Raw genomic sequence first — 24,574 nt, forward strand, 5'->3', positions numbered from 1 at the left:
CTGTGGGGATGCAGAATGGAGAGACAGTTCCAACTTACTCAGCGGAAGTGCTCCAAGTCTGAACCCTTTTCTACTCCGTGACGAAGATGAGACTTCTTTTCTGTGAGATCACAGGTGCATCCATACAGGTGTGAGTCCCTTGCAGGCCCCTGGGAGCTTTGTGGGGCCAACACCACAGAGCTTTGTGGGGTCAGGTGCTATCCATTCACCTACTCTTCACCCAGTGGTGGAAAACCAACATCATTAACACAGGCAGGAAGGTGAGTCAGCAACCAACGGTTCTTTCGCATCAAAGACCAACTGGTCGTTTGCCTTTTTAGTGAATTCCAAAAATCTGGAGTCATTTGAGTCCAACGGGGGAGCTTGTGAGAGCAGGGATGGGGCAGGGGGAGCAAGGAAAAAATAGAATCAATTAAAAATATGCCTTCAGTGTTTATGCTGCTCATTAGACCGGCACTGAACCAGTACTGGTATGGACTGAACAACTGATACTTTTTATAAGTAACTGAAGAGCTATAAAAAGCCTAGCATTTAAGAAAACAACAAACAGCTGTGTCGAATGAGCAAGAAAACTCTAAAGAAAGAGCCTGTCTGGGTGGCAAGAGGTCACACTGCTTCATGAGGAAGCACTAAAACATCATCAACATTTGCTACCTCAGTGTGTTTTCCTGGCTGGTCATACTACTCTTCCTTCCTCAGCCCCACTTCCCTATTGAAATAGAAAAACAAATGCAGGTCACCAGAATGCTCGGCAATATTTCCTGGAAACAGCATTTCTCTTCTGTGCATCTAACCACGGCTTAGGCGGTGGTACCCACGAGGGGCTCCAGATCGGCAGAGTGAACCAACTCCGTGTGCATTCAGGCTGAGCCTCGCTGCCCTGGGACCCCGGGGCTTGGCTCACATGTGTCTTGAGGTCCTGCCCAGCTGCCCTTCACTTTAACGGAAAATGCCATCTGCAGGTACCACAGCTAGCAAAAGGCAGCCATAACCCTCCCTGCTTCCTTTGGTAATTATCCACAAACTCAATAATGAGGCCATTTCCAGTGGGAGGCAGCATGTAAGGAGATCAAATATATGGGCTTGGGGCTCTGATTTCCAGCTCCAGTGCTTACCCCTGGACTGCCTTGAGAAGTTAACTAACCTCTCTGCACCCGAGTTTCCTTTGCAGGAATTAGTAAGTCACACAAAGTTCTCTCCCCCCGTCCTTCAGCTGAGCCTCAGGTGGACTTGTCAGACCATGGTCTATGATGACTCTAAGAGGGCACACAGACTTCTTCCCTAATTTCCAAGTTTTAGACACTTTTTCCTAATGGTACAAGTAAGTGTTAGTTGGGACAAATAGAAAGTGAATCGTGGGGACAGAGGAACCTATTTCCAGGCAGGAATAGAGATGCAGAGGTGGAGAATGGCCATGTGAGCCCGAGGGTGGGGGGCGGGAGGGGAGGATGAGCTGGTAGCGCAGTATTGACATATCCCCACAACCGTGTGTGCAATGGAGAGTGGGAAGCTGCTGAACTTCCCACAGGGAGCTTGGTGCTCTGTGACGGCCTAGATGGGTGGGATGGGAGGGCGAGAGGGCGGTCCTAGAGTGTGGGGATATATGCATACACATAGCTGATTCACTTCAGTGTAAGCAAAAAGCTAACACAACGCTGTAAAGAATTATATTCCAATTCAAAATAAATAAAATGCATTACATTTTATAATTTCAAAAGAAAGTGAATAGGAAACTGACAAACCTAGATCCGATCATATCAATAATTACAGTAAATTTTAAGTGGACTTTATTTAAAAAACAGGTGGTCAGAACACATAAAAAGTAAAACCCAACTAGGTATTGCCTATATAATAGATACCTTAATCATAAAAGATTCAGATCAGTTGAAGGGAATTGCATGGAAAAAGTATGCCAACAGTAAGCATCAGAAGACGAGAGCGGCTATAATGATATTAGATAAAGTAGACTTCATTACAAATAATTGGCCATAGGAAAAGAGGAACTTCTCATAATTCAATAGAAAGATATAATAATTACAAATGTCTATGTACCCAATAACAGAGCTTAAAATCAGTTCCATTCAGTTCAGTCGAGAGCTTAAAATACATGAAATAAAATAGGCAATTAAAGGGAGAAATAGAAGATTCTACGATCATAGCTGGAGGTTTTAATACACACACCCACAGCCACTGATAGAATAGCTACACCAAAAAAAAAGAAAAATCCATAAAAATGTAGAGGATCTGACCTAACTATTAACAAGTATCAGTTATAATTTTCTCTTCCTTCCATTCACATTTTCAGTCACTTGCAAAGCTGCCAGCTCTGGCTCACCGCCCCCCAGCAAGGAAGCCGCTCAGGCCTTTGTCCCTTCAGAAGGCAGAGAAATGCGGATGACATTATGCTTGGAGAAGCTTTTCAAAACTTAGTCTGCAGAGAACCTTCTGAATGCTATAAGGTGGCTACATTTTTTTTTCCCTCCTCAGACTGTTTTATATGAACCAAGTCTAGAATCACCAGTCTGTTCCCACAGCCATCCTGCCATCTGCTAAGCTTGACAGCCATTGCTGGAACTCTCGGGATCCTTCCCTAAGATATCTGCAGTGTGCCCACAACAGATGTTTAACCATCGCATTTCATCCATGCTGCCTAGGGCAGGACCTCCGTATGAGGACAGTGCTGGAGGTCATGTGGAGCATTAAAATCCTTTGAAAGTGTCCACAGCAGAAGAATTTACACTTTAGCTCTGCCCATTAGGTGAACTCTAAACAAATACAGCCCTCATTTATCTTTATATCTATTAGCAATTACTCAGATAAACTTGAAGATTGTATTTGAAAGAAAAAAAAATAAAAGACAAAAATATTGTCCTTTTGAAAACTGTGAAAGATAAGGTTGCACCTTAGAAATATTTGTCCCAGTTTCTTTTCTGCCCAAGGCTGTTGTTACCTTGCAGCATTCCATTCCATGGAGTGTCTCCAGAGTAAGATATGTGTGATCCAAGGGCCTTATTATTCCAGCTGAACTGAGCAAAAACTTCCCCAAATAAGCAACTGATTTTTTATTCACCTGAGGACGTGGACCTCAGGTAGACCAAGTTTCACTTTAAAAGTCTGCATGCAGAGAATAAGGCATTTCCAAAGTTTGTGGATTTCACATGTGTTGGCGTCTCTAACCACCATAAATCTATCCAGTGTTCCATTCATCCCAACAGCCCTTGCTGTGCCAAGGCCACGACTGAGGGTGGACAAAGTCTAGGGAGTATGGATGTGAAACAAGAGCGGACCTTTGCAAAGGTTTTCTTTAAGACCATAATTTAAATAGCCCATTCAGTCATAGATAATGGCATTAATGGAAGTGGAGAAACCATTTCTGAATAATTAAGTCTTCTCTTTAAAGGATGTGCTCCCAACACAGCACAGCTCCCAGAGAGAAGAGTCTACTACTTTTCAAACCCTTTTACCGCCAATCCCATTGGCAACTTTGGTGCAAGCGTGCTAAGTCACTTCAGTTGTGTCCAACTCTTTACGACCCTGTGGACTGTAGCCCACAAGGCTCCTCTGTCCATGGGATTCTCCAGGCAAGAAGACTGGAGTGGGTCACCATGCCCTCCTCCAGAGGATCTCCCCAACCCAGGGATCGAACCCATGTCTCTCAGGAACAGCCTGATTGGCAGGTGGGTTCTTTACCACCAGCACCACCGGGAAGCCCGACAACTTTCATTTTCTCTCCTTAAAGAACACTCCTAGCACTTCAAATGGCAGCACTAAAACACAGTCAACTGCAGAAGACTTGGCCACTTGATCACAAGATCTTTTCCCCCTTTAGGATCTCATTCACCTGGACTCTTCCTCGTGATACAGCCTGTTAAAAGGGACAAAATTATAAGATCATCCCCTTCTTCAACAGAGTAGGATTCTTGGCTAACCAAAAAGAGAGTCTGGTTCATCCCATGATTAATCTTTCCAGCACTCTGCAAGGACAAATAGGTAAGAAGCACGAGGGTAAAGCATTTCCACGAACACATTTTTTTTTTTTTTTACTGGAACTTGTCCTTTTGCAAAGCTCTTCTGCCAGATTCCATTAGGAAATTGCAAGCAGATTCATACATCCAAGTGCTTCTCTCTCTCCTTCTCATAAATATATAGACATCACATGGCAGGGAGTGGGGGGGCACTGAGTCTCCTGCATGGCATACCCCGCGCAGCAGACGCTCAGGCAAATGCGAATACTCGACACGGCGGGGCGTGCATATATGCATATGAATATATATCATGTTATTACTCCTTGGCAGTGAGATTCCAAGTAGCTACAGAAAGGGGAGGGAAAAGTCATAATCAATACAGCTGCACTTCAGAATGTCAATTGAAAGCAGACAATGATAAGAAGATGGGCAGCCTGTCCCTAGCAACATGAAAATAAGAGCCAGGACCACCTAAGGATTGATTAGGGACTGGGCCAAATTCCAGCCCTGAACTCATCACAAATTATGCTAAGAGCTCCCCAGGGAAGGCTCCAATTGGTATTTTTGAGCTACACGTCCCATTCTTTTGATATAGACATCAGGACTGCCTGGGAGACTATCGGAGAATGAAAAGGCAAAGCAAAAAAAAAAAAAAAAAAAGAATTCAGGAAGAGTTGTGCTCTCATCCAAATGCTTTCAAGTTTCCAGAGAAATGCTTCAGCTTCTTTCAGACAAGCTGATATTATTATTCCACTTTGTCATTCAGGTCCCCAGTGAAGGGCACAGCCAGCCCATAGAAAGGTAAAGAGAACTGTAGACGAACATGTCAGTGGACAGGTAGGAATGCTGCAGCCTGGCAGAGTCTTCTAGCTGAAGTAGGAGGAGAAGTCCCCCCCAAACCTATTTTTCAGGCAATGTACTTCAAGATTTTTTTTTCCTTCTTCCAGGAACACTTAGGTCCTGTCTTTTTGCAGACAGAGACATACACTTAATCGCAAGCATATTGCATGAAAGAAAAATGTATAGACCTTCTAGACCCCCAAATACATAGCAACGGTTCCAATTTTCATTACCAGAAATAACCAGAGGAAATGAGAAGCAGGTGTGGGAAGGCTTCCCTGAGCGATGCCAGGGCTTCATTTTAATTCAGTCCTGTATGGCCTGCCGCTGCCTCCCCACCCTTCTGCTCACATGCTGAGGTCAGGCTATTTAAACCAGCCCAATACACTCAATTTTGTTTCTTTTAGACCCCAGCTCTACATGGTTTACCAACAGAATACTGCACCAACTTCTGGCAGAAGCATCACTGTACCTCTTAGGAAATAGAGGCTCTTCTTAGGTGACGTGAAATCTTCGGCGGCATAGCTTTGAGGAGCTCAGAACTTATCCAAGGAGAAGAGCTCATACATAAAGCATGGAACTACTTTTGGGTGGGTGGTAGAAATATAAAATAAGTTCCATAGTTCTTCTATTGGTAAACTAAATTTTAATGGAGTATGGAATATGGGGCTTGTTGTTATTGGGAACTGTTGAGATCACATCAATTTCTGATAATGAAATTTGTTTGAGGGCGACCACTTGGAAAAGTGGAAAGTTGACATAGATCTGAGGGTCTACTTTTTTTTTCCTTTTCATAAATAACCCACATTTGCTTCTTTTATGTCCTTTAGGCAACCCTTTTAATTCTTTGAAAATTTATCATTGCCCACAAATTTAAAAGACATTACCATCTGCTTTAAATATATCCATCAGAGACCAAGGCCCACAGAGAAACAATAACAGCTCCTTTACAGGACAGGATTCCCCTGCAGGTGCCTGTTGTTGTAGGATAACTCTGTTAGTTTACAGCCCAGCTCTGGGATGACCACATGTGGCAACGTCAGAAGAGAAAGGGAAGGTTGGGAATACACTCAAGCCCTGATTCTGCCACTTCCTGGTGGCTGACCTTTGATGAGTAACTTCACCTCTATAGAACTTAATTTCCTAATCTATAAAAAGAGGGGTTGAACTAGAAGGTTTCCAAGGTCACTTTCTGTTATAAAATTTTGTGCTTCTAAGTATCCAGCCCTCTTGAAAAAAGCCTATCTGGCTGTGCTTGTATGAATTGACTACACTTGGCACTCTAATGAGCTAAGAAAGATCTTAAAGTGACAAACTATTATATCTGACGGTAAGTGTGTAGCCATGATCTTAATGAATGAATTTGCTCATAATTCACCTCCATGGAAGGGTCAGAGACACAACAGTGGTCTTCAGCTATGGTAGACCGTTTGGGGGCCAAGCCTCAGCAAAAGATGACCACAGAGAAAAGTCAGAGCCTCAACTTCAGTGCTTGAACTCACCTCCTCTGGAATTTCACCCACTGGTTGTCCCAAGAAGGCCCACTATCCCTTCCCAAGGCTTGAATCCAACCAGGAGACAGGCTGTGACTTCACATGTGGATGTGCAGAGCTCCTTGATGGATAGGAATAAGCCCTTGATGAAAGGATGGGTAATTATATTGGCTGACCAACATACTTTCAAACCAAAATGCTCATGTTTAGCATTAGTTTTAGTGGATGGAGGGCCTCACTCCTTCTAAGACGTAAAACTCACCCAGAACTGCATATACTCTTCGATCCAAATTTCTGCTCGTGTTCCCCTTTAACTGTGGTAATCCCAGTGTTTCTCTGTTGACTGCACACGTTCACCCTGATTTACATGATGGACTTCTAAGTATTGGAGACAGCACTGACACAAACGTGCACCCTGCACCCACGGGGGTAGGTGTACCTGGATGCACTCACACACGTGTGCACTTTCTTTTCAAAGATTATCATCAAAAAATAAATAAATAAGCTCCTTGAACAACCTCAAAGTCAAAGCCTCAAAGTTTTGAAGTGTGGCATTTGCATTGATAAATACCAGTGTTTTTACAGGGTACTGTACCCTGGTCCTTCAAAAACCTGTTTAGTTGGACCACTCATTTTCAGATTAGAGAGTCTCCCTCAGTTAAAATCGTGTGCGTGTGCCCAGTCGTTTCAGTCGTGTCCAGCTCTGCAACCCCATGGACTGTAGCCCCCCAGGCTCCTCTGTCCATGGGATTCTCCAGGCAAGAATCCTGGAGTGGGTTGCCATGCCCTCCTCCAGGGGATCTTCCCAATCCAGGGATCGAACCTGAGTCTCCTGTGTCTTCTGCATCACAGGCAGATTCTTTCCGCTGAGCCACCAGGGAAGCCCCATTTAAAATAATTAATCCTCATATATGAAAAACATATTCAAACTGTTTAGAACCCTGAACTTTCCCTCCGAACTTAATAGACAATAACATGGACTACTGTGGAATTTTATACGAACCTCCTGGGCGTGCATGTGCGCTAAGTCACTTGAGTTATGGCAGACTGTAGCCCACCAGGCTTCTCTGTCCATGGCATTCTCCAGGCAAGAATACTGGAGTGGGATGCCAAGCCCTCCTCCAGGGGATCTTCCCAATCCAGGGATCGAACCTGGGGCTCCTGCATTGCAGGCAGATTCTTTACCGTTGAGCCTCCAGGGAAGCCCCCATGAACCCACTACTTTTGGAATAAATTATCGCTGGCTGATAGATAAGCAACCGTTACGGGCTGAGTTTTGTACTCCTCCCCCAAACACGCATGCTTCAGTTTCAAGCTCCAGTCCCTGGGAATGTGATCTCATTTGGAGACAGGGTCACTGCAGACGTAATTAGTTGAGATGAGGTCATAGTGGAGCATGATGGGCCCCAATCCAATATGACTGATGTCCTTATCCAAAGGGGGAACTTGGAGACAGACACATACTGGGGGAACACGATGTGAAAATGAAGGCAGAGATCCTGGTGCTGCGTCTTCAAGTCAGGGAACAGCACCATTTGCCAGCAAAACACCAGAAGCTAGAAGAGGAGCATAAGCCGGATTTTCCCTCGCAGCTCTCAGAAGGAACCAACCCTGCTGACACCTCGATCTTGGACTTCTAGCCTTGAGGCCTGTGAGACAATAAGCTGTCTCTGTTTAAGCCTCCGTTTACAGCACCTCATTATGTCAGCCACGGGAAACTGAAACAATAACCAAATTTGGGAATTTTCTCCTCTAGGCTTATTTCTAAATTATCGAGTCCAAATGACTCAAGCAATTTGTATAAGGCTGCTTTGTTCATTCTGCTAACTGCACACACACAACCACGTCCTTACACGGAGAGGAGTGACTGGACTTGGCCCTGTTGAGCGCCGTTGCCGGGAATGCCCCGGAGACCGTGCCGTCGCTGCAGACGTCAACAGGGTGGTGTTTTCTTACTCTCAGTCTTGAATCAGTAAAAGACGAAGAAAAAAAAAAGCACACTTGCGTATTCACTGGTTTGGGCCCAGTCATGATTCCTTTAAAGACGCTGCCAATAGATTTTAGTCATTCTCTGGCAAAGGTTTCTCTTCAACCGCACACACTACATAGTTGCGGAATGACTCACCACCTTGAGTAATCTAATTCCTTGACCAGTACATGCCTGCTGCTCTCAGCACACGCTGTCTTCAGAGCTGGGTTTTGTTTTGCTCTTTTCTCCCAGAGCTTCTTTCATACTTTCTTAAGGACACGGTAAGGGATTTACTCTGAGTCCTCAGAGAGGATAAATCTTGCTTCCTCAGCAGCCTGCGACCTGGCTGCTCATCAAGAACCAAAATGTGAAGTCTTATTAAGCTTTCTCATACCGTGAGCTAAGCTAGAGGTGGCGTGATTACTGCAAAAAAGCAGTAAGTGTGTGCTGAAAAAAAAAAAATGCTTTCCCCAAACTGGAAGCCGTTTGCTAAAGAATCCAGGGGGAAAAACAAAAGGGAAGATGCTGAGTGGTGTTCCAGGAAGGATAGTAGAGTGAATCTCACCCCATGTCACCAGCCAGGGTCCCACAGAGACTCAACCTGCACCACCAAATAACACCCAGATGTTATTTCTATCAATAAAGTTTAAACAAACTACCTCTGAGCTTATTTTAGCATGATTTTTTTTAAAATGTGTGTTACAGGTATTTTCCCATCCAATATATTATAACCACAAGCTGTTTTGTTCTTTAACCAAGAAGGAATTTTTTTCTCCAAGGCTGATAGATTGAAACATTTTGAATATTTGTAACATTTTCTTTCAAGAAGAATTTGTATGAGTTTCTGGCCAGCACTTTTTTGAGTTTGTTTTTTTTTCTTTTTCTTCTTCGTGAGTGGGTTCCAAAATTGAGGAGATAAAAATTGGAGAAATGAAACCACCTACAAAATGAAAAGGCAACCTACTGAATGGGAGAAAAATATATGCAAATTATATATCCAATAAGGGATTAATATTCAAAATAAAGAATTCATACAACTCAAGAGCAAAAGCCCAAATAATTCAATTTAAGAATGGATAGAGCAACTTAATAAACATTTTTTTTCCAAAGAAGATATACAGATGGCCAACAGGCACACGAAATGATGTTCAATGTCGCTAAGCACCAGGGAAATCCAAATCAAAACCAAAATGAGATACCAGTGTATACCTGCCAGTATGACTAAGACGACAATAAATAGCAGTGTTCGCAAGGATACGGAGAAAAGGGAACCCTGCTGCATGGTTGGTGGGAATGCAAATTGGTGCAACCATGATGGAAAACAGTAAGAGGTACCTCAAAAAATTAAAGCTAGAACTACCGTGAGTAAGTAAGTGTTAGTCGCTCAGTCGTGCCTGACTCTCTGCGACCCCATGGACTGCAGCCCACCAGGCTCCTCTGTCCATGAGATTTTCCAGGCAAGATACTGGAGTGGGTTGCCACTTCCTTCTCCGGGGGATCTTCCCAACCCAGGGATCGAACCTGGGTCTCCTGCACTGCAGGCAGATTCTTTACTGACTGAGCTACAAGGGAAGCCCCAGATGATCCAGCAATTCCACTCGGGTATTTATCTGAAGAAAATGAAAACACTAACTTGAAAAGCTATCTGCACGTCCATGGTCACTGCAGCATTATTTACAATGGCCACAATACGGAAACAACTTAGATGTCCATTGGTGGATGAATGGATAAAGAAGATGTAATACACACACACACTGGAATATTATTCAGCCATAAAAAATAAAATTGTGTCAAAAAATAGATAAAACCTTGTCATTTGCAGCAACATGCTGCTGCTGCTAAGTCACTTCAGTCATGTCCGACTCTGCGACCCCAGAGACGGCAGCAACGTGAGTAGACCTTAAAGGCACTGTGCTAAGTGAAATAAGGTGGAGAAAGACAAATACTCCGTGATCTGATTTAAATGTGGAATCTAAACAAAGCCATGCTCATAGGTACAGAGAACAGACCAATGGTTGCCAGACCAACAGAGGTGGGAGGTCAGCAAAAACAGGGGAAGGTGGTCAAAGAGATACAAACTTCAAGTTACAAAATAAGAAATCCATAGGGATGTGATGCACAGCATGGCAACTCTAGTTAATAACACCGGATTGCATATTTGAAAGTTGCTAAGAGAGTAGATCTTAATTCTCATCACAAGGAAAAGAAGTTTATAAGTATGTATAGGGACAGAAGTTGACTAGATTCATTGTGGTGATCATTTCACAATATACACAAATATCAAATCACTATGTTGTACATCTGAAACATACAATGCTGTATGTCAACTACACATCAAGGTTTTTAAAAAAAAAATGAAAGAAAAGTTCTTTAAATTCATTTCTGCGATGCTGCTCTATCCCACAGCCAAATATAGGAGAGAGAAATACAGATCTTAAGTTTATGCTGTAAATGGAGACGCTTTCAAAACAAGCTGAAGAGTGGCCGTTTAATAGTATTATTTATAACATATATTGGCATGTTAACACACAACTCTCACAAAACCCACTTCACCCTCAACACGGCCCTGAGAACTAGATACATAAGCACTGAGGAAACAGAAGTTGCCAAGTTCTTTTTTTTTTGTAAATTAATTTATTTATTTTAATTGGAGGCTAATCACTTTATAAAATTGTAGCGGTTTTTGCCACACATTCACATGAATCAGCCACGGGTGTACATGTGTCCCCCATCCTGAACCCCCCACTCACCTCCCTCCCCACCCAAGTTCTATGGAAGGTGTTGGAGCAAGGACTCTCAGCTTAGGGTCCTTCATTCAGCATCCTCTAAGACAACTCGCCCTAGACAAGAAGCATAGCCATGTGCCATAGAGAATTCTCCAGTTAACATAGGATCAGACTCCTTTCCACCTAAGGACGGCAAAGTGAGCGACAAAACTTCTTTAAACTTCTCATCCGCAAAATAAGGACAGTGCCACCAATCCCCACAGGATAAGATGAGAGTAAAATCCAGGGGTACCAGTGAAAGAGGGTTAATAAGCCATACAGCGTTAGGCACATGTTACACAAATCCCTTTTCCCAGAGCTGTATCGCAGTGAGTAAGGACACTTATTTGAACATTTGACCCTAGACAAGTTTCTTCATATGTCTAAGGCTCACCCTTATGGGTAAAACAAGAACACGACTAGGACCTTGCCTGTAAGATGATGGTTGAAACACAGAGGAACTGATCCATGCCAAGCAGCCAGCACTGGTCACAGCACGGACACTGCAAGTTCTCGATACAGCTAGCTTTCACTGTGAAGCTGTTTGTGTCTGAGCCCAGCCCGTTACCAGCTGAAGGATAAGCAAACGCCCAAGTTGTGTCTATCCAGACTCTTTGCTCTGATGGTTGTTTCAACCCTGTCTTCTCAAAAGACCTATTTGGATGAGTTCCACTTACCCTTTGTTTTGCAAAATTAACATCTCTGGTCCATGGCAAACTTTCAGCCACCGAGCATGGTTTGGTCTCCTTTTATTCCTACACGGCACAGGGTCTGGTTGGATAATATTTACCCCCATCCTGATAGCCAGGGAACAGAACCAACCCACTCCTCAGCTCGGGGCTCCTCCCCAAAGAAGGGCAGCGTGACAATATTACTTCAAAAGTTAGCTGGCAGTTACAGAGCCAAGTTTTTGAACACACAGGAGAATATATCATTTTATGTACTAACTAGGAAAAGTCAACTGTAGCTGTCAGTGAGGAAAGGAATGTAAAAAAGCAGCAGGGCGCCTGACATATAATTGGCACTTAAGACAAGCTGGGCTAGAAGAGAAAAAGTAACAAATTGTCTTCCGGATTGGATTGGTGTCTGATCATAACTTTGAAGAATGTTTTCACAGGAAAAGAAGAATAAACACCAAGCACAAACTAATCTTAAAATCTCATTCGTCTCTGGCTATGAACACTATTCCTTAATCAGGTAACTGCATTTTTCTGTAACTTAGATCATCCAAATGTATGTATATGTATATATATCTTAATGTATTTCCTGAGGGTCATGTAAATTACAGACATCAACACTCACATGAATGGAAGCTATTTACCTGTGTTCAGGTTCGGTGGCGGTACATGGGCTGGTTCCTCAGACTTGCTTTCAGGGAATGCTGAAGCTCTGAAACGGCCCAGTGATTTTCAGAGGAGAGAAAGTAAAACTTGGAAAGTAGATGCAGATGGAAGCATCCTGAAATCCTTGCCATCGCCTTGTTTGTGAGCATTTCAGAAGTCAGTGTTCATCCTCAAACATTTCACGGTTCTCCTAATTCTTCCCTCTGGGTGGTCTGTGTTTCAGATCTTAGACTTCCTACCCTATCCATTTTGTTTTTTCCAGAACTTCAGCGTTTGAACCTGTGACTCGCTATCATTGTATGGACTCTTGATTCAGTCAGTGAATGTTTATGAAGTGCCTGCTCCCCATCAACAAAAGGCATTGTACATACAGGGCACTTTATGTACGTTACAGAATACGTGGTTGATACTGTAACCCCCCAGGCATCTCCAAACAATCCCTGAAGATATACATTTGAATAAAGCCCAGAACCTTGCAGCCTAATATATAGACAAGTGAGGGATGCAGGCAGATAAATAATTACAACACAACGTGAAAAGTGGAAAACAACCAGCCAGTCTGTGGGTTTGCCCCACTTGCTGACTGCCTGGCTGAAATTCGTGATTGGACTTGGGGGTGATGTCTAAGGACCTCCTGGGGAGGCAGGGCACTGAGCCCCAGCCCCAGAGTAGAGCCTGCTTCCCTGGATGGAAACCCACCCCGGCCGTCTGTCCACATTCCCACAGAGCACGTTCCTCTTCTTTCTCGTGAGAGCCATAGCTTTTCCCTTTAGATCTGGAGGAAGCCTTCCGCTGGGGCCCCTCACCTGTCCCATAATTCCCTCTCTAGTCTCCTTTTTCCCCCGCCACCCCCACGTCTCTCTTGGTGTCTGTGACTTGCTTCCTGACCCATTATTCCAACGCCCACATCTAACATCCACATTCCAACCCCTACATCACACGGCCTCCCCGAAATCACATCTTGTAAACGGCTACCTCCCTGGAATACAGGGAAGTACGTCTTTTGCACCTATTTAGATTTTGTATTTTTACTTTTTTAATTACTGTTGTTATTTTTTAAGGCTTCTCATTGGTTACCTAGTTTACACATAACACTGTATGTCGGCCGATCCCAATCTCTCAGTTTATCCCAGCCCCCGACCCTCGCTTTTCCCCCTTGGTGTCCATGTGTTTGTTCCTGCCTCTGTGTCTCCATTTCCGTTTTGCAAGTAAGATCATCTATACCATTTTTCTAGATTTCACGTACTCATGTTAATATACGATATTTGTATTTTTGAACTGAAAGCAAACATCCATAGATGAACTATTTCTCTTTCTAAGGCAAAGTGTAAGTCAAGGACAACCCAAAAAAGAGGCTTCATGTGACGCTGACCCAAATGAAAGCAGGGAGGAAAGAGAATTACATAACTCTGAGCACTTCCTCTCTGTTTCCAGAGGGATACATTCCCGGGGACGGCGGGCGAGGGGAGTGGGAATCAAGAAGCAGACACGCAAGAGGCAGGCTGAGCCAGGGGTGTGAGAGTCTCTCTATGGTGGACCCCTCGGGGCTGCAGCTTCTGACGGTGGTCTCTAAGTGGGTGAGACAAGACTGCCACTGTTGCTGCTCTCACCGCAGTTCCGGGAATGAAGAATACAAGTCCTTTATTTTTACATCCCAGTATAATCTCTTTATTCAAGGCCTACATTTCAGAAGGTCTCAATCTGAAATGTGGATCTTGGAAAACCCTGCCTAGTAATCAGGAAGGCGGCTGGGGGAGCCTTCAAGATTGGGCTGCACCCGCAGCTGTGTGACTGTGACTGATCAGGCCTGTGACCCGAGGCCGGGCGGGCCCGGGCCCCCTCTGCTCCAGGCTGGCCCGGCCCCCTCTGCTCCAGGCTGGCTCGGAGGCAGTGCTGCACCTCTGGGGCGCTGGGGCTGCGCCCAGACTCTAGAACCTGACAGAGAGGAGACAAACGTCAGCTCCATCACTTACAATGTGACTTTGGGTTGGTTACTAAACTTCTCTGTGCCTCAGCTTCCTCCCTGTGAAATGGAGAAGACAACAGAACCTCATGGGGTCCTCATAGGGGTAAAGTGAGTTAGCATTGATGGGGCTCCCAGAGCTGTGCTGGACATGTTTACTATGACAATGCCCACAAATCCAAGAGAAATCTAGTTAAGGGCAAAATGGTTTCCTTTACTTGGACATAAGCTGTGAAATACCAGCATTCAGTAAATTTAAATCTCAAGTCACAGAATGACAGATCCTAAAGACAGGTTTTTTAAAAGGTGTAATTCCTGGTGATACTGTAACCAGCCACTAAAATCGAGGTGCAGTGCTGTGCTTAGTCGATCAGTCATACCCAACTCTTTGCAACCCCATGGACTGTAGCCCACCAGGATCCTCTGTCCCTGGGGATTCTCCAGGCAAGACTACTAGAGAGGGTTGCCATGCTCTCTCCCAGGGGATCTTCCCAACCCAGGAACCGAACCCAGGTCTCCAGCACTGCAGGTGGATTCTTTACCATCTGAGACTCCAGGGAAGGGCTTCTCGGGTGGCGCTCATGGTAAAGAACCCACCTGTCAATGCAGGAGCTGCAAGGTCCCCTGGAGAAGGGCATGGCAACCCACTCCAGTATTCTTGCCTGGAGAATCTCATGGACAGAGGAGCCTGGTGGGCGACAGTCCAGGGGGTCACAAAGAGTCAGACTCAGCTGAAGCGACTAAGCATGTGCGCACACACAGCAACACAACGTACAGGATTCCGCGGAGCCATTTCAAGGCAAAAGAGGCCTCAACACAACAAGAATAGGTTTGTGTCCTTGCCCTTTTGTGCACGTGCCTTTCAGGACTCAGATGTGCATGTGGTTCCAAAAAAATGGCCCCATTAAGATGGACAGACTTTCTCCCCAGATTCCTGGGTTCAGAGAAACTCACAGTTCACCAAGGCAGTTTGCTCAACTCTAATTAGGAATCTGATTGCTGGTTGGCCTTGCACAAAGGACTTTTAATTAGGGCTGAGAACGCTTAGAAAAATCCACTTGGCAAGTCAACTCCCTCCCTCTATCTCTTTTTTAACATCTTGCCAAGATCATAAGGAAAGGGAGAGCTTAATTACAGTTGGTGTATATATCTTTAAGAAAAAAAATACATTAAGTGCTTTAAAATAGGCTCTCTTGGCTCTGTGATCACAAGGATTTTACTCACTTCTTATCCCTGATTGGTCTCATTCTCAGTTACAGATGAATCAGACACATTTTGAGCAGCTTTAAGATTTGCTTTTCATCCAAAGCCAAGTAGGCAAATGGCAGTGAATTCACAAGCTTTTCCAAATGATCTCATAGGTTCCTCCGGCTCCATGGTGGGGGCCGTTTGCACTCTGATGCTGTTATCTTAAACACCCCCAGCCTGCTTGTGTCTGAGGGGTGGCCGCCTTGTAGGGCTGGGTGAGGCGCTCCACTCTCTAGAAGGTGAGTTTGAGTACCTTCATAGGTGCATGTGGTCGCAGCGACCTGAGAAAGAAAATAAGCGCGGGGAAGACCCTCAGCCTTGAATTTGGGCCTGGAGGAGCTGGGGTGGACGCGGAGCCTTGGAGATGGATGCTGTCCTGAAATCAGCATCTCTTCACGCATCAGGAGAACCATCCTCTCATTAAAAGTCTCCCAGCCTGAAAACAGGTGACCCACACTTACCCTTCAATCCACTGGGACTGGGCCCTGGCAGCCAGTGACTTTCTGGTTATTTATGTGAAATAGCTGACAGGGCATGGAGGGGCTGAACCCGTGCAACAAATGCGCAGGGCGACCCTGGGACGTTCCAATCAGCCCCTCAGAAGCATGAGAGGTTTTCCGCCTGAAGTTTGTGCTTTATCATTCCTTTAGTCTCTGCCTTTTGTTTTTCTTTTTTTTTTTAACAAGTCTTTGTGCCGTGGTGCTAAGGATCCCTTTCACCTAATCTCAGACACCTGAAGCTCTGCTCTTGAATTACATTTCTTCACTTACTATTTATGTTTGATGCAAAAATAAGAAAGCAAGTGGGAGCAAAAGACACTGTCGCTTGCGTCTGAAAGGGATCTGTCCATCATCCCTGAGCTCCATCCAGCTCTTTCACACTTTTTCAACATGATGCTTCTGTGCAGATTCTTGACTTTGGCTCCGTAGAATGATCTTAACACTTAGGCACATCCTTCTCTGTTGAGCTCGTACTGATCATGGTCAATAGGAATTTTTAAATCGTCTGCCTTTTGACATAGACAACTGGTGAGGGAGGGAGGGGCCAAGTTGCTCTGAAACCGTTCCCAAGCTCTGGGAGTCTGTGCCGGCTACCCGAGTGCCTTCCGACACAAATATCTTCCTAAGGTCTTGCTGGTTCTGTAGTGTTAGCTGTGACAAATATATTTCATGATTTTATGGTGAAATGTCCCTGGACTAAGAACTCCTTAATATCAAAGAAAATATTGGAGGGAGAACAGCTTTCTAATTCAAGCCAGGTGAGTTTCCAAGACACGGGGCTGACTGATCGCACCATGTGTAGCCTCTCCTGGACATTACTGTTACCCAACCTTGAGAGAGATCAGACATGAATTTACCACCATGTGTTCTTCCTGCTTTTGAAAATAACCAGGCTTCTGTGTTACCTTCTTTCCCAACTGCCAAGAACACACTCAGAACTTCACATTAGCTCTTCTGATGAGCTGGAGAGGGAAATGTCATTATCCTTGTTTTACAGATGGAGAAATCTGAGGCTCAGGGAGGCTGTTTTGCCTAAGGTGAAAGTGTTGTTTTAATCCTCAACTTTTATTTTTATCTCTTCAGATTTCTTCCTGAGGGTGGTAATGAGCTCGGAGGATGCATCAGGACTAAACCTTGTCTGAAGACTTGTTTATAAAATTATTTCAATAAAATCCGCAATCAGATTGGCTGGGGCGGGTCTTCAAACCAAGCAGCTTCCCTAATGAGCACAGGGCGGCAAAATCTCGATACAGCAGGCTTCTCCCACACTTTGTCAAGGCGGGTGGTGGGGGATGGTAGAAATTTATTAGTAATAAAGACCAAAGCTCTAGGAGCTTTTATATGAGAACCTCGTTTCTTTTTTGTTTCTTTAATTATTTAAAAAGTTAGGTTGGAAAATGGCTGTGCAGCAGCTAATAACGTGACTTCAGAGCAGGGAGGCTGGGCCCACCCCACTCATTAGCTCTGAACCAGCTTCCTGCTGGCTTTCCTTGGTGAGTTACTGGCTTCTAATTCCTCTTCCTTGGGGTTGTACTATCTGCCCCTCTGATTCCTATCTGCCCCACTGTTTCAACTCACACATTTAAATTACGTATCCAGAAGACTGAATTTTCATTGTAAAAAGAAACCCAGAAGGAGGATTTTTATGGTTCAGAGCCCAGGGCTTCAGGATCCTCATGGGCCTGGGAGCTACCATGGATTGCTGTGGGTTAGGAGTTCGTCTTCCATGTTTTCCATATTTGTGATGCTTTAAAAGATAGGGTCTTTGGTTACTCACAACAGGACAACACTCCTGAAGACAGGAGGCCAAACTATAGACCACTGTGGGGCTGGGTTGTCAAAAGGCCGCTCCCTCAAAGACAGGAAAGTACTTTTCAGTCCTAAGGATCCACCATTTCTTGAAATAACTCTTTTTGAGGTCTGTTCATGTTTTAGCATGTTATGATAGCACATATTTCTTTCTTTTTTTATTTAATGTTTGATTCATTTTTACTGATGAATTCTTTGGTGTGGATATATCTAATTTTCTCTCTTCAACAGCTGATGGGCATCTGAATTGTTCCCAGTTTGAGGTTATTATAATAATCCTACTATGAATATCTGCATACAAGTCTTTGTGTAGATGTTTCCTTTCTCTTGGTGACTCTAGGAGTAAAATTGCTGGTCCTCTTTCTAAATGTCCATCAACAAAATTTAGTAAATTTCAAATGTTACTTATGTTACTGGATAGTTTAATATAACATAGAAATCACGTGTTTCCTAAAACTTTGCAAGAATTCTTATTAAGCCAGCATGACCTGAAGAGTTTTTGAAAGGAGGTTTGTTTTTTTTTACATTATTTTTTGAAAACTTTGTCAGTTCCCTCTCAAGGTTATTGGTTTTCTCATATATATAATTTATTTAATGAATTTTAGCAATTCCCACAGAAAATCATCCATTTATGAATATTTTCACATGTATTAACATTATCTTTCACATATAACATTATCTTATTTCATTTAAATATCTGCAATATGTCTATATCCATTTTCTGTATATTATTAATTTGTATTTCCTTTTTCTCTAGATTCAAATGGTGAAAAGTATCTCCAATTTGTTAGCCTTTAAAAATATGAAAACACTTGAATCAATTGATTATACTTAACTTTCTAATTTGTAAATTTCTGTATTTATCCTTTTTGTCTATTTCTGTTATTTGAATTTATTTTATTCTTCTATTTCTAATTTTTTAGTCATATGATTAGCTTTTAAATTTTCATTTTTCTGGTTTAATTTTGATAGTATTTGAGGCTCTAAGCATATTTCTTGGTACTGATCTGGCCACATTCCATGAATGCTTATATAAAATTTTCATAACTTTCTAAATAGCTTGCAGTTGTAGTTTTGATTTTTTAATGAGTACTTATAAAGAATTTTTAAAATTTCCAAGTGGTTGAGTTTAGATATTTTTATTCTTATTTAAATTTGTGAAAGATTTCTTTGTGGTCTTATATATTATTTGTTTTGCTCAGGGTTTCAAATAATAGTTTTTAAAAAGACTCATTTTTTGATGTTATGGACCAAAATTCAATAGTGGCCTATAAATCAACTTTCATAATTGTAGTATTTCAAACTTTGGTGTCCTCTTTTTTGTTGTCAAAATCTGGTATTTAGGTCTTCTAATGACTTATTATTTTTCTGTCAATTTTTGTTTCTTAATGTTTAATGCTGTGCTTTCATCACATGACTTTTATCATTGTAATATTTTCATTCTGAGTTATTCCTTTTATCAACATTATATACCAAACGGATCATTTAATCCAAGGATTGCTTTATGACTCTCACTTTTTCTAATTATTTCTGCCATTCATCTTTTTATTTTTATCTGCTTGATTAAGATTTGGCTATTGTTTTATTCTTTTAGCTATTTAGAGTTAATTGTAGCACTTACTGATATTTTTGCTAATTTCCAAGTGAATTCATGTTCATTTCAGAAATGCTGGCAACTACAGAAAAGCACAGACACACAAAATCATTCGTTACCCAGAGTTTTCTCTTTTTGCATCCCCTTCTTTTTAAATTGTCTTTGATATGTTCAAAGAAAGCCAGAAGATCCTACGTCAGGACCTACAAGTCACAGGCCAATTAAACCAGAAACCGGATCCTTCCACAGTCAGAGCGTGGAGAGGCAGAATTATCAAGAAACGCGCTCCTGTTTCTGCTTCATTTTTTAAAATTCGAAAACAGCAAATCACATTCCTCTCTTGTCTGCTGTGGGAGCGGAGAAATAAAGTGACTAGATTGCCCAGGGTTCAAAGTCAGCATGAGGTGAGGAAGCCAGGCACCTCGGGGCAGGAGCCGAGGGAAGGCGGTTCCAGGGGCCGCTGCTGAGACCCAAGAGCGGCTTCAGGATGGGCCTGGGTGTGCGGCGGTGGACGCGGGTGTCGCTGTGTGTCTGTGTGTTGTGTGTGTGTTGTTTTGTGTGTTGGGTTTGTTGTTGTGTGTCCACGGTCGTTTGTGTTTCTGTTGGTGTGGGTGTGTGTTAGTTTTGTGTGTGTGTTGCCGGGGTGGGTGGGTGTCTCCACGTCTGTTTATTCTTGTTTGTATGTGCTGTTGTGTGTTTGCATGTGTGCATTATTGTGTGTGTGTGTGTGTGTGTGTGTGTGTGTGTGTGTGGTTGTTGTTGTGGGGCGGGGGGTTGACAGTAGCAGCAAGGGTTTGGCAGCAGCCTGGAGGTCCTGCTGAGAGCAAGCAGATAGCTCAGCGAAGCTGTTTTCTTCACAGTCGAGAAACTGGGTCTGAGAGCTGTCTCAAGTCATGTTCTGGCTGAGAACTAAGGTCCAGAGCTTAAGCAAAAATGTGTCCTACGTCAAAGGGTCTGAAAATAGGCTCTTCAAGGAAAGGTTAAAGGGTTCAATCCCTTTAACCTAAAGGAAGAAAAGATGAAGTGGCTACTTAATTACTACCATCAGATCCACAAAGATTCTGCTAGAGAGTGTGCAGTGGTTTTCAACTTTCTATAGAAGACAAGGTGAAATGCAATCCACTTAAAACAATGGCAAGATGAAGGAGTTTCTCAAACCTCATTTTGTAGAGCATGGAACAGTCTTCAGGGAAAGATTACAGAATTCCCAGCCCCAGCAATCTTTGAAGAGAGATAAACAGCCCTCTAGAATACAGGTGCCATGACCTATAGGGGGTCAGCACAACCTCTGGGTCAGGAAGACCTGGGCTAGAATTCTAGCTCTACACAAACCCCAAATATTACCTACCTTTTTACTCTTAGCTTCATCATCTGTAAATTGGGCATAGTGACAAAATCAGTAGCACAGACTTTTGTTGGGTTAAATCAAATGAAATGCCGTGTAAATCCCTCAGCCCCAGTGCCTGGTACAGAGCAGGTACCCAGCAAATGTTAGCTTCCTCCCCTGTTCAGCTAGCAATTGATGAGCAGTTAACCTTGCACATCCTCTGACCACTAAAGAGAAACCTAACTCAAACCCATTTACTGAAGATTTAGTGGGCATCTCCTTTATGTAAGGTACTAGGGCAGAGGGTTCACTCCCCAGCATCCACTCGCCGTATCTTTGGTATGCCTCCAACTTTTGTGTGTGGGTGCATGCATCCACCCCCAGTCAGCTTGGTTTTGCTGGAGCTTACTGGGTGACACCTCACCCAGACATTGCCAATCAAAGCATCTGATTGTTCTGTCAAGAGTGATTGGTTCAAGAATGGGAATGTGACCCCATCAGAGGCAGTAAGCCCCAAGGGGCATTACTTAAGTTTGCTGGACAGCAGACTTTAGCTTCTCCCAAATTCTGGGAGACTGAAGCTAGCACACCCATCCAACCTCCTCAAGAGCCTGAGAATTACAACATACAGAAGAGAGCAAAGCTGAGTCTAGAAACCAGAGAGAATGCAGCTCAATCCCTGGGCTTCTCAGCTCTCAGTTCAGTTCAACTCAGTTCAGTCGCTCAGTCGTGTCCGACTCTTTGCAACCCCATGAATCATAGCATGCCAGGCCTCCCTGTCCATCAGCAACTCCCGGAGTTTACTCAAACCCATGCCCATCGACTCGGTGATGCCATCCAGCCATCTCATCCTCTGTCATCCCCTTCTCCTCCTGCCCCCAATCCCTCCCAGCATCAGGGTCTTTTCCAACGAGTCAACTCTTTGCATGAGGTGGCCAAAGTATTGGAGTTTCAGCTTCAGCATCAGTCCTTCCAATGAACACCCAGGACTGATCTCCTTTAGGATGGACTGGTTGGATCTCCTTGCAGTCCAAGGGACTCTCAAGAGTCTTCTCCAACACCACAGTTTAAAAACATCAATTGTTCGGCACTCAGTTTTCTTCACAGTCCAACTCTCACATCCATACCTGACCAATGGAAAAACCATAGCTTTGAGTAGACGGACCTTTGTTGGCAGTGTAATATTTCTGCTTTTTAATATGCTGTCTAGGTTGATCATAACTTTCCTTCCAAGGAGTAAGCGTCTTTTAATTTCATGGCTGCAATCTCAGCTATATGACCCAGTAAATCCCACTTTTTGTTTAAACCAGCTGAGTTGGGGTTTTATGTTGCCAAATGTGTCCAAACTGATAGAGACTATGTAAAATATACAAAAATAAATTAGGCTGAAAAGCTTATAAGTTATACATAAGATGTTTACAAAAACAATAATAGTACAGGTCAAGTATTCATTATATACTATTTATCTAGGGCTTATTACATGTCAGACGCCACACTAAATTCTTTGCACACATTGGTTTATTTAATCCTCATGACAGCTACTTTTATGGAATGAGCAGTGTTTGACTTTGAACTTGAAAAGTGGGTAGAAATGCGGTGGGTGTGAGAAGAGAGAAAAGAGGGTAAGCAGAAGAGGGAACAGATGGGAACAGGAAAACACAGGGACAGTTTAGGGAGCAGCCAGCAGTGCTGTTCCTCGGGGCCTGGAGAGCAGGAAGGACAGTAACACGGAGTAAGACTGCAAAGGCGAACTGAGGTCCACCCCCTGGGAACTTGGGAATGTCAAGGCAAGGAGTCTGTTGTTAATATGAGGTTTTTCAAGCAAGGAAGGAAGGGATTCCAATCTGCTCTCACATAGCCTAGATTTACCTGGGGAAAATATTCTTATGCAGGACATAAAGATTGCTCCCAGGTGAGTAGAGAAGGAGAAATAACAATTCTGGGAGTATTCACAACTTTTACCCTCATCCCTAACTCTAATAAAGACTGACACACCCTTTTGAGTCAGCAGTCAAATGTTCTCAACTGTTCAGAGTCTAGGTGATGAGAAAAACACAGCACAGACAATCTAAGATGGCTAGTTGGTCTGTAAAGGGTTTAGGGGATGGGCAAGGGAGATGGACAGCAGGCCTGAGTTGGAAGTCATGGGGCTAGAATTTGAGGAAGAAAAAAAGAGAGATTCTAAAGGAGCTATTGTCATCCATAGGAAGGAAACTGGGAGGGAGGGTTTTTTGAATGTGGTGTTGTGAAGTTTCTTGAGAGAAAAAGCCAGGGTTTGAGGCACACCCTCATCATTACTTTTTCACTTCCAGACTGTAGATGCTGAGATATGTTATCATTAGGAGGAAGCGTTTGTTTGAATATTTACTGAAGAGTATGGCTAACTGACTGAAGATGGGGAAGAGGAAAAAGCATTTTGAGTTCAGCTTTAGGGAGTACCAGGGATGAGTACATCCAGGGAACGCTACTCTGAGAAGGCACCCCCAAAAAAGTGATAACAGAAGGTGTGGGTATGTCAAAACCATATAAGATGTTCCTCCAAAAGTTAAACCAAGAATTGCTGTATGATCTAGCAATTCCACTTCCAGGTATAGACCCAAGAGAACCGAAAGCAGAGGCTCTAACGCACACTTGTATCCCAGTGTTCACAGAGAACTGTCCGCCAAAGGCAACCTGGAAACGATGCAAGAGTCTGGCAACAGGTAAACGGATCAGCAAAATGGGGTATATACAGTGGAATGTACTCAGTCTTAAGCAAGGAAGCAAGTTCTGATATATGCTACAATGTGAATAAATCTCAAAAACATTATGCTAAGTGAAATAAGCCAGACACAAGAGGACAAATAGTGTATGATTCCGCTTACATGAAGTATGTAATACACGCAAGGGCTTCTCAGGAGGCTCAGCGGTAAAGAATCTGCTTGCCAACGCAGGAGCCGCAGGAGACTCAGGTTCAATCCCTGAGTCAGGGAGATCTGCTAAGATAACATGGCAACCCACTCCAGTATTCTTGCCTGGAGAACCCCATGGACAGAAGAGCCTGGCAGTCTTCAGTCTATAGGGTTGCAAAAAGTCAGACACAATTGGAGCATGCATGCTTGCAATATGTGCAAATTCCTAGAAAATAAAGGGTCTTCCCTGGTGGTACAGTGGATAAGAATCCTCCTGCCAAGGCAGGGATCGAACACTGGTTCCCACATGCTGTGGGCCAACTAAAGCTTGTGTCACAGCTTCTGAGCCCGCGTCCTGGAGCTCACAAGTCACAGCAGCTGAGACCTTGTGTGCAACTGCTGAAGTCCGCGTGTCCTAGGGCCTGTGCTCTGTGACAAGAGGGGTCACGACAATGAGAAGCCCATCATCTCAGCTAGAGAGGAGCCCTGGCTCTCTGCAATCAGAGAAGTCCTGCAAAGATCCAGTGCAGCCAAAAATAAACAACAAAAAAAAAGAAGTAGAGTAAAGGTGACCAGGCCCTGGAGGAGGGGAAGAGGAGATGAGGAGTTATCGTTTAATGGGTACCGAGTTTCTGTTTGGGATGATGAAAAAGTTCTGGAAATGGAATAGTGGTGATGGTTGCACAATGCTGTGATTATTAAGGCCACTGAATTGTACACTTAAAATTGTTAAAATGGTAACTTGTGTGTGGTGTGTATTTTACCACAATTTTTAAAAAGCCACAGGGGATATAAAGCTGTTGATGCTGGATTAAGAAGTGGGGGTTGTCTACTGTCCCCAGATAGAAACCTGGGTCCTAAAGGAGA

The sequence above is a fragment of the Odocoileus virginianus genome, chromosome 19 (genome assembly GCF_023699985.2).
Source record: "Odocoileus virginianus isolate 20LAN1187 ecotype Illinois chromosome 19, Ovbor_1.2, whole genome shotgun sequence".
Taxonomy (NCBI): domain Eukaryota; kingdom Metazoa; phylum Chordata; class Mammalia; order Artiodactyla; family Cervidae; genus Odocoileus; species Odocoileus virginianus.